At 36.5% G+C, this 9,507-nt stretch overlaps 1 long non-coding RNA gene across 1 annotated transcript; it reads left to right on the top strand.

Annotated features, from left to right (window-relative positions):
* The first annotated feature begins 223 nt into the window (after window positions 1-223).
* LOC129630177 (uncharacterized) lies at window positions 224-5,113 on the top strand. The gene is made up of 3 exons (XR_008703585.1): window positions 224-352; window positions 4,467-4,591; window positions 4,994-5,113. It is a non-coding gene; the product is annotated as an uncharacterized LOC129630177 (long non-coding RNA).
* The last annotated feature ends 4,394 nt before the right edge of the window (window positions 5,114-9,507 follow it).

Genomic DNA, 9,507 nt, shown 5'->3' with positions numbered 1-9,507 from the left:
GACTCTTTGTAACCCAATGGACTGTAGCCCACCAGGCTCCTCTGTCCATGGGATTCTCCAGGTGAGAATACTGGAGTGGGTTGCCATTCCCTTCTCCAGGGGATCTCCTCAACCCAGGGATTGAACCTGAGTCTCCTGCACTGCAGGCAGATGCTTTACCATCTGAGCCACCAGGGAATTAGCAGAAATGAGTCATTAAACCCATGCCACATTCAAGGGGAGGGAATTGCACAAGGACACAGATACCAGGAGATGGGATAGTCAGAGGCCATCTTGACACTGCCTGTCATACTGAATTCACATTATCCCTCAGGCCAATCCCAAACTTGTGGAAGGTGACTGAAGAATTCAGGTATGTATCTGTAGAATGAAAATGGTATGGAGGAAAACATTTTCTATTTTAAAGTTCATCTAATGATTCAGAAATAAAATGACAACAACAACAAAAACATCTTGCTCTTAGAGGTACACATAGAATTTTTTTTAATATTTAAAATACTATATCCTCATGCAAAGAGTTGACTCATTGGAAAAGACTCTGATGCTGGAAGGGATTGGGGGCAGGAGGAGAAGGGGACAACAGAGGATGAGATGGCTGGATGGCATCACTGACTCAATGGACGTGAGTCTGGGTGAACTCCGGGAGTTGGTGATGGACAGGGAGGCCTGGCGTGCTGCGATTCATGGGGTCGCAAAGAGTCGGACACAACTGAGCAACTGATCTGATCTGATCTGGTATTTGCTTTGTGTGCAGGCCAAATCACTTCAGTTGTGTCCAACTCTTTGCCCACCAGGCTCCTCTGTCCATGTAGATTCTCCAGGCAAGAATACTGCAGTGGGTTCCCAGCCCTCTTCTAAGGGATCTTCCCAACCCAGTCTCCTATGAAACCCCAGTCTCTTATGTCTCCTGAAGGCTGGTTCTTTAGCACTAGCACCATCTGGGGAGTCCAGTACTTGCTTTAAACTTTCTCAATTTTAAAACACTGACATTTAAAAGAAACAAAATGGATAAGATGAGTGAAGTATTGTTGAACTGTATTATGGATACTTAAAAAAAATAAACATAATGATAGATACATATCACACCTAACAATAATTTCTTGGAATAATATAACACCCAGAAAATATTCAAAATTCCTGATTTATATCTGATATAACTTTTTACAGTTGTTTTATTTATCCACTAATTAGGATAATCCACCATTATCTTAATAATGATCCACTGTATTGATTTTGCTGAGTGTATGCTTTTAGTGCCCTTTATCTCCTGTGTTTTCTGTAAATTGATTTTATATCTGGAGGCTTGACTGGATTCCATTTAAATTGTTTTGGCAAAAATACTTCATAGGTTATTCTGTGTACTTCTTCTTCTATGATATCAAGAGATGTGTAATGATACTAAATTGATTGCTTTGTTCAGGTGTTGTTAGCTTGAATAATACCTCATAAAATTCTCAGTCTTTCACCTATTTACTTTAGCATTGTGGTTACCTTCCAGATGAAGTGTTTCACTCTTTGCTTCAAAAAAATAATTTTCAAATCAGATCATTTCTTTGGCATTTACAGGTTAGAATTCTGTAAGAAATAATTTTTTTTCTACTCACATATTTGGTTTCCCTGAAATACAGTTTATACAGAAAAGGCAAGATAAATGAATGAAATACAGATTTTAAATTATTTCTGAAACTTCTTGCTTAATTTTTGTCCACAAAAGTGTGCATAGTAAATATTTATACCTCAGTATTTTTTTTAATAAACAAAGCCATATTTACCACCTACTAGTTAAAATTCCAGAGAGAATCTTTTGCCAATAGCATACATACCTGATTTGAAATTTAATGCCTTTTAAATGAGAATTCCAAAACAGATGTTGGGCAAATTTGTGTGACTAATGAAAATAAACTACCGTATCTTCACATCATTGAACTGGGATAGCCTTTGGATAATTCTCTTTGGGCTTTGAAAGTGGATTTTTTCATAAAAGAAATAATCTAAAACACCTTTGAGAGAGTAAAGAAAGAACATAAAATTAATATTATTTCTCAATTATGAAAAATGAGTATTACATATAAGGTATTTTATATGTTAGTTGCTTGGATTTTTCAAGACATGGATCTTTTAACATATGGAGAAAGAATGAAATCTTTGCTTTATTTCTATTTATGAGCTTTTCTGCTATTAAAAACCTGTTTATCAGGCTTCTAATAATTTGTGGGAAATTAAGAATTAATTGCAAATTCAATCATTTGTGCAGTATTTTCTCTTTCCAGGTTCAATACTTATAAAAACAGTGCAAAACTGCATGATTAGAAAATGGATTTACAGCTTTTCATATTTTTATCTGCATTATTTATTTTTTGGTAATCTGATTTGCCATGCTTTGTCAGGTTTAATTTATTTAAGAACATCCATTCACTGAGTACCTTCTATATTCAAAGTATTGGTCTAGGGGTTGTAAGGATTAAAGATCCACAAGGCATGATCCTTGGACATTTCCGTAGTGCAGTGGTTATCACATTCGCCTTACATAAGGCACGATTGTTTCCTTGAAGAAAATCAGCTTCTATTGGGAACCACAGACGTAAATCCACTGTGAGATGGATAAGGCTATGTACTCTTGGCTTTGGGGCAGGTAAGTGAGGGAAGCTAGGAAATGACAAATGTTTTTTGTGTTACTGCTGAAACTCTGGTGCACTGATACAGAAAAATGAAACTATTCAACCTCACTCTTGAATGACTAAGTCTCTTGGATGGAAAAGCAATATATTCTCTTTTTTGCATTCCTAAAGTCAGCAATTAAATACAGCTTGTCTCGTTAGTTGACTCAATTAGCCTCCATATGAAAGAAGAGCAACCCTAACACATCCATTCATTGGCAATGACTCTAACATTGGGAAAAATAGGATTCATTGTTTGAACTTAGAAAATCCTGTTCTTTTTGCCTGGGTGACATTTATAGTAGTGACTTGACTTATTCTGTTTTTTGCAGCAATTACATTGTCTGATTTTAATTTTTTTTTTTTTTAAGTTTATCAGAAGTTAGAAGAGAGTAATTTTCCAGAGGATTCTAATTTCAGCATAGATGATTTGATGGTCAACTCTTCAAATTGATCATGACCATTTAATAACCACCACCAAGAATATGAAACCAGAAGAAAAACCTCACACAGAATAGAGAATTTGGAATTTGGAGTGTTGCTGATGCAGTAGCTTGCTACATAACTATAGAATGCAAAGTGGGAACATTTGCACAGCAGCTAGTTTTCCTGCTATCAAGTTGAAAGGCCAAGAGTGGACTAACTATCCTGTTGGTTATTGGCAGAGTTGTGGGGAACAGTATTTTGTAAGTACTCTTACAGGTTCTGTTGTTTACAACCAAAAAGAAAGTAATTGCTGCCATAAAATGTGGTCTCATATGGCTTGGCAGGCCTCTATAAACCCTGGGAAGGACAAATGTGTTTGGACCTGGTGTCAGTCATCCTATGGAATGAGCTTTGGTCATCCAATTGAAGTAGGTTATTGATACTGAATGGGAAGTGACTTCTTGTTGTAAATACCCTGTACCAATTATAGGTGTTTACCTGAGAAACCAACACACATACCTGCTGTTTTATTATGCCATTCCCTCCTAAATTGCTTTTAGTGCATATCTGTTTAGTCCTGCGGAAAATAAAAGGAAAATGTGAAAGCATTCCAGTTTGGCCTTTACTTGCAAAGCTACCAATTGACAGCCAACACCAAGTGTTTTACTTATGTGCTCTGAAGCACTGTGTAAGCTAGTTAACATAAATATTGAATTCTACATACTCTTTTCTCAGTTTGAGATTCATGCATGTTATTGTTTACAGCATTCCATTCTCACTGTAAAAACAAACCCTGGTCACATTCCTTCCATGAAGCTACCTTTTTTTTTTTTTTTTTTTAAGGTATATGCATTTTTATTTTGTTTATTCTTTTGGCCACCCAGTGCAGTATGTGGAACTTCCACGGCCAAGGATTGAACCCACAACCCCTCCAATGGAAGCACAGAGTCTTATCCACTGGATCACCAGGGAAGTCCCGTGAAACTATTTTTGATGAGCTTTTAGATTTACTATTTATTCCCAAATGAGCTACAGCTGGAAATTGACCTTAACTGTATTGAAATATGGTCACCGTTTCTCCTATTCATTTTGGCTATCTTTGATAAACAGATTAAAATAACTTGGCCTTGTTTTTAACATAAAATGGTATTATTCAATGTTTGGTCTAGACTCTTTTTTTAATTGATAGTTTTTTAACTTAACTAGATCCTGTAAATAATATATATTCTTGAATTTTATTGCCATTAGAGAGGCTTTTTACTCCAACAAGATTTTATTAACAGAGCTGATTTAGTTAATGCAATTTTAGTGTTTACAAGTGTCAACTGTTGGGTTTGCTGTCCCAGCCTCACAGTGACATGTTCTCCATTTCCTCTACCACAGTATACTACCCCAACCTGTAAAATTCAGAAGATGGGACTTCTGAATAAACTGGGATTGTAGGAAATAGAGAATACCAAATTATTCAGAAGAGAACTTGTTCAGATGGGAAGAGTATAAAAAATAATGTAAGCATAATTTATAAATGGTCAAAAAATGTTTTCTACTTTATGCCAATAAAATCAACTTATAAGGAATTAATCATAATGGGTTTATGTGGAGAGAGTAGGTCAGAGATTCTTTAGTTTTCTATATTAATTATTTGTCTTTTAATAATCAACCACTATTAATTTAATAGTTGACTGATTTGCAAATGTAATACATAAAGGGGAATTACCTTAAAGGTGTGTGAATTGCCATGTATAAGGAAATACACAGAACTGTACTGACAAAGCTAATAGAATCAGTTAAATTTAAGCCAAACATAGTGGTATTAAAGTTTACATGAAAATTTCTATTTGTTCATACTTCAATTAGAAATATATTATCATGATTATTATTGATATGAACATTCTATGCTTCCTTCCTAGGAATTTCAAAGAGCTGCAAAGGACTTTTCAAGAAAAAAGTAAAATGATTTTTGAAAACAAATATGGGACTATGAAAGAAAAGGGAATAATACCTAGGTTAATTCGTAGTGACAACAATTTGTCTTATGATTTTTTTTAATTAATTAATTAAGTAATATAAATAAAATAAAACCACTCTACTTTATGAGTCACCAGATTTATTCTATAACTAGTTTTGATAGTGTCCCACAAAGGATAGGAGTGCATGTTCAGAGTCCTCACCCTTATACCAGAGTACTGCTATGGGATTCAGTTGTTCATTTTTTTTTAATAAAATAAAACACAGATTTCAAAATAAGATTAGGTTCTGGATTAGGTAATAGTGTGTTCAGTCGCTTGGTCATGTCTGACTCTTTGCAACCCCATGGATTGTAGCCAACCACGCTCTTCTGTACATTAGATTATCCCAGGAAGAATACTGGAGTGGGTTGCTATTTCCTCTTCCAGGGGATCTTCCTAAACCAGGGATCAAACCTAGGCCTTCTGTGGCTCCTGCAATGGCAGGCAGATTCTTCACCAGTGAGCCCCTGGGAAGCCCCAGATAATAAAGTACTGGTATTCTCAATAAATAAATAAGATCATCTTAAATGCAGTTTGTAAAAAACATCTATTCAGAGAGATACCCTTAAAACTGAGATTATCAAATTTCCTCATTACCCTATTTTCAGTCACCTTTTTGGGGTTTTCCACTTATTTTTTCTTTAGTCAATGGAAAGATATTTAATTTAAAGCTTATATTCTCATGGATTTGACCAACACAGCACAACTTGGCACAAAGTAGATGTTTAATCTAACTGTGATTGAATGGATAAATGAATTGTTGAGCCAAAGGTTAAAATAGGAATTACTAAAGTAGATCTTACATTAGCTTTTATGAAGGTATAATATACATTGGTTTTCATATATATATAGTAAATTTTATATTTACTTGATTCTTCCTGCAGTCTGCAGATGTTTTTTAACAAGTTGCTAAGAATTTCCAACAAATCTTTATCAATGTCAACTCAAAGGAATGAAATAATTTTGCATTTATGAAATTGTAAACAGAAATAAAGTAACATACAGAGTGTAAAACATCTGGTATTTCAAAAGGGCTAAGGTAACTATGAAAGTGAAAGAGGAGAGAGAAAAAGTTGGCTTAAAGCTCAACATTGAGAAAATTAAGATCATGGCATCTGGTCCCATCACTTCATGGCAAATAGATGGGGAAACAGTGGAAACAGTGTCAGACTTTATTTTGGGGGGGCTCTAAATTCACTGCAGATGGTGATTGCAAGCATGAAATTAAAAGACGCTTACTCCTTGGAAGGAAAGTTATGACCAACCTAGATAGCATACTGAACAGCAGAGATATTACTTTGCCAACAAAAGTCCATCTAGTCAAGGCTATGGTTTTTCCAGTGGTCATGTATGGATGTGAGAGTTGGACTGTGAAGAAAGCTGAGCACTGAAGAATTGATGCTTTTGAACTGTGGTGTTGGAGAAGACTCTTGAGAGTCCCTTGGACTGCAAGGAGATCCAACCAGTCCATTCTGAAGGAGATCAGCCCTGGGATTTCTTTGGAAGGAATGATGCTAAAGCTGAAACTCCAGTACTTTGGGCACCTCATGCGAAGAGTTGACTCATTGGAAAAGACTCTGATGCTGGGAGGGATTGGGGGCAGGAGGAGAAGGGGACGACGGAGGATGAGATGCCTGGATGGCATCACCAACTCGATGGGCATGAGTCTGAGTGAACTCCGGGAGTTGGTCATGGGCAGGGAGGCCTGGCAGGCTGTGATTCATGGGGTCGCAGAGTTGGACACAACTGAGCAACTGAACTGAACCGAACTGAAGGTAACTATGATTGAAATTTTATTAGATGGTATTTGAAGGTAAGATTATATTTTTGTTCTCATGGGTTAGAATATTCTCTTTCTGAGATGAATAAAACTGAAAGTAAAATGTTGTCTGGCATAATGGTAATTTTATTATGATGAAATATTTTTTCCGATACTACTGCATTTTGTGGAGGAGAACATAACCTTTAAGGGTTATTTCATTTTAAGTTTCAGTCTTGTTTTAAGAGGATTCAAGAGCCGCACAGCCAAGTGCAGCATACATACCTCTGGTGTTCTGCAAAATTAATTTTACATAATGGATTATGAGTCCCCTAGAAATAATGTGAACAAGGAGGTTTCAAACAAACGTTTTTCAATCTGCTGGTTTTTCTGTCATGTCAAATGAATTTGCGCCACACTTGTGATTCCAGCCTTAGTAATACTGTTAATCAATAGGAATTTCACATTTTTATATTGACTCAAAATTGTTGGTGTTATCCAAGAAAACAGAAGCACATAATTTTTATCGTTCATCCTATCATTTTTCCTTGTTCCAGAACCAGCACCCAGTTTCCTGAAATACCTTGTACAACAGAGTGACTTCTTTCTCATTCAGTGGTTAGTTCTACAGTGCCACCATATGCTCTCTTATTTTAATAAGTTAATAGGTTAAATGTTACAGCAGAGAGGGCTCGCTAGCAACAGCCTATGGAGCCGACACTCAGATGGCAGGTTATCAGCAGGGTTCACACATCACTTGGATCATGATTTCAGTTTCTCGAAATAAAAAGCCTGAGCATGAAATATAAATGACTAAAAATTAATTTTAAGCTATAGCAATTTGCCCTAAGACTAACTGAAAGAACCAGAAGGTATGATAATAATTAAAACTGTGGATCATCAAACCAAGGACAAAGGCATTTTATGGTATTTCTATAAATTGATTCAGAAGCCCTGTGGAGTTAGGGTAGGGACTTCTAAAAATAGATGATGACCTTCCACATTAAATATACATATACACACCCCGGTGATTGTTTGATGAATTATTTATCAAGGTAACAAAGGGCATTGTATATTTAAAATGAACTGCTAAACACAAACTTCTTCATACTACCACACACATACTCACAAATACACTCAACATGTGCAATGCTGTATTGTTGAGTGATGCTTGGGCAGTAGACTGAATTTGAGACTGACTCAAATATTATGATAGGTGCCCTTATCAGATTTCACAAACAAATCTATGTTGACTATTGATTCGATTTAGTGGATTTTAGAAAATTGAACCCTAGTTTTATTTATTTATTTTTATCTTTTTATGAAAAATTTATTTATTTTCAGTTGAAGGATGATTGCTTTACAATATTACGTTAATTTTTGCCATCCATCAACATGAATCAGCTGTACTGAATTCTAGTTTTAAATCTGTATCAAATACTTTATAGGTCTGAAAAATAACTATGTATGAGGGTTATATAAACTATGATTTTCTGATCAATTAGAAACGTTTATCATAAAAGTTGGGGATTCCCTGGTGGCTTAGACTGTAAAGAATCTGCCAGCAATGCAAGAGACCTGGGTTGGATCACTGGGTTGGGGAGATCCTCTGGAGAAGGAAATGCCAACCCAATCCAGTATTCTTGCCTGGGAAACCCATGAACACAGAAGCCTGGTGGGCTACAGTCCATGGGGTCACAAAGAGTTGAATACAACTGAGTGATTAACACACACTTTATAAGAGTTACTAGAAATTTTTCAGTGCACCATTCAAGAAGGCTTCACTGGTGGCTCAGATGGTTAAGCATCTGCCTGCAATGTGGGAGACCTGGGTTCAATCCTTGGGTCAGGAAGATTCCCTGGAGAAGGAAATGGCAACCCACTCCAGTACTCTTGCCTGTAAAATTCCATGGACAGAGGAGCCTGGTAGGCTACAGTCCATGGGGTTGCAAAGAGTTGAACAGAACTGAGCAACTTCATTCATTCATTCATTCAAGAATAATGTCACTTCAGTTCAGTTCTGTTCAGTCACTCAGTCATGTCCGACTCTTTGTGACCCCATGGACTGAGTCTTTAGCACTCAGCTTTCTTTATAGTCCAACTCTCATACCATACATGACCACATAGCTTTGACTAGATGGAACTTTGTTGCCAAAGTGTCTCTGCTTTTCAATATGCTGTCTAGGTTGGTCATAACTTTTCTTCCAAGGAGTAAGAGTCTTTATTTCATGGCTGCAGTCACCATCTGCAGTGATTACGGAGTCCCCCCCCCACCCCGCCCCCCCAAAATAAAGTCTGCCACTGTTTCCACTGTTTCTCCATCTATTTCCCATGAAGTGATGGGACCGGATGCCATGATCTTAGTTTTCTGAATGTTGACTTTTAAACCAACTTTTTCACTCTCCTCTTTCACTGTCACCAAGAGGCTCTTTAGTTCCTCTTCACTTTCTGCCATAAGGGTGGTGTCATCTGCATATCTGAGGTTATTGATATTTCTCCCGGCAATCTTGATTCCAGCTTATGCTTCATCCAGCCCAGCATTTCTTATGATGTACTCTGCATATAAGTTAAATAAGCAGGGTGACAATATACAGCCTTGATGTATTCCTTTTCTTATTTGGAATCAGTCTGTTGTTTCATGTCCAGTCCTAACTGT

Source organism: Bubalus kerabau, chromosome 16 (genome assembly GCF_029407905.1).
Source record: "Bubalus kerabau isolate K-KA32 ecotype Philippines breed swamp buffalo chromosome 16, PCC_UOA_SB_1v2, whole genome shotgun sequence".
NCBI classification, from domain to species: Eukaryota; Metazoa; Chordata; class Mammalia; order Artiodactyla; family Bovidae; genus Bubalus; species Bubalus kerabau.
The sequence above is the reverse complement of the archived record's forward strand: the minus strand, read 5'-3'. Positions and strand labels throughout refer to the sequence as shown.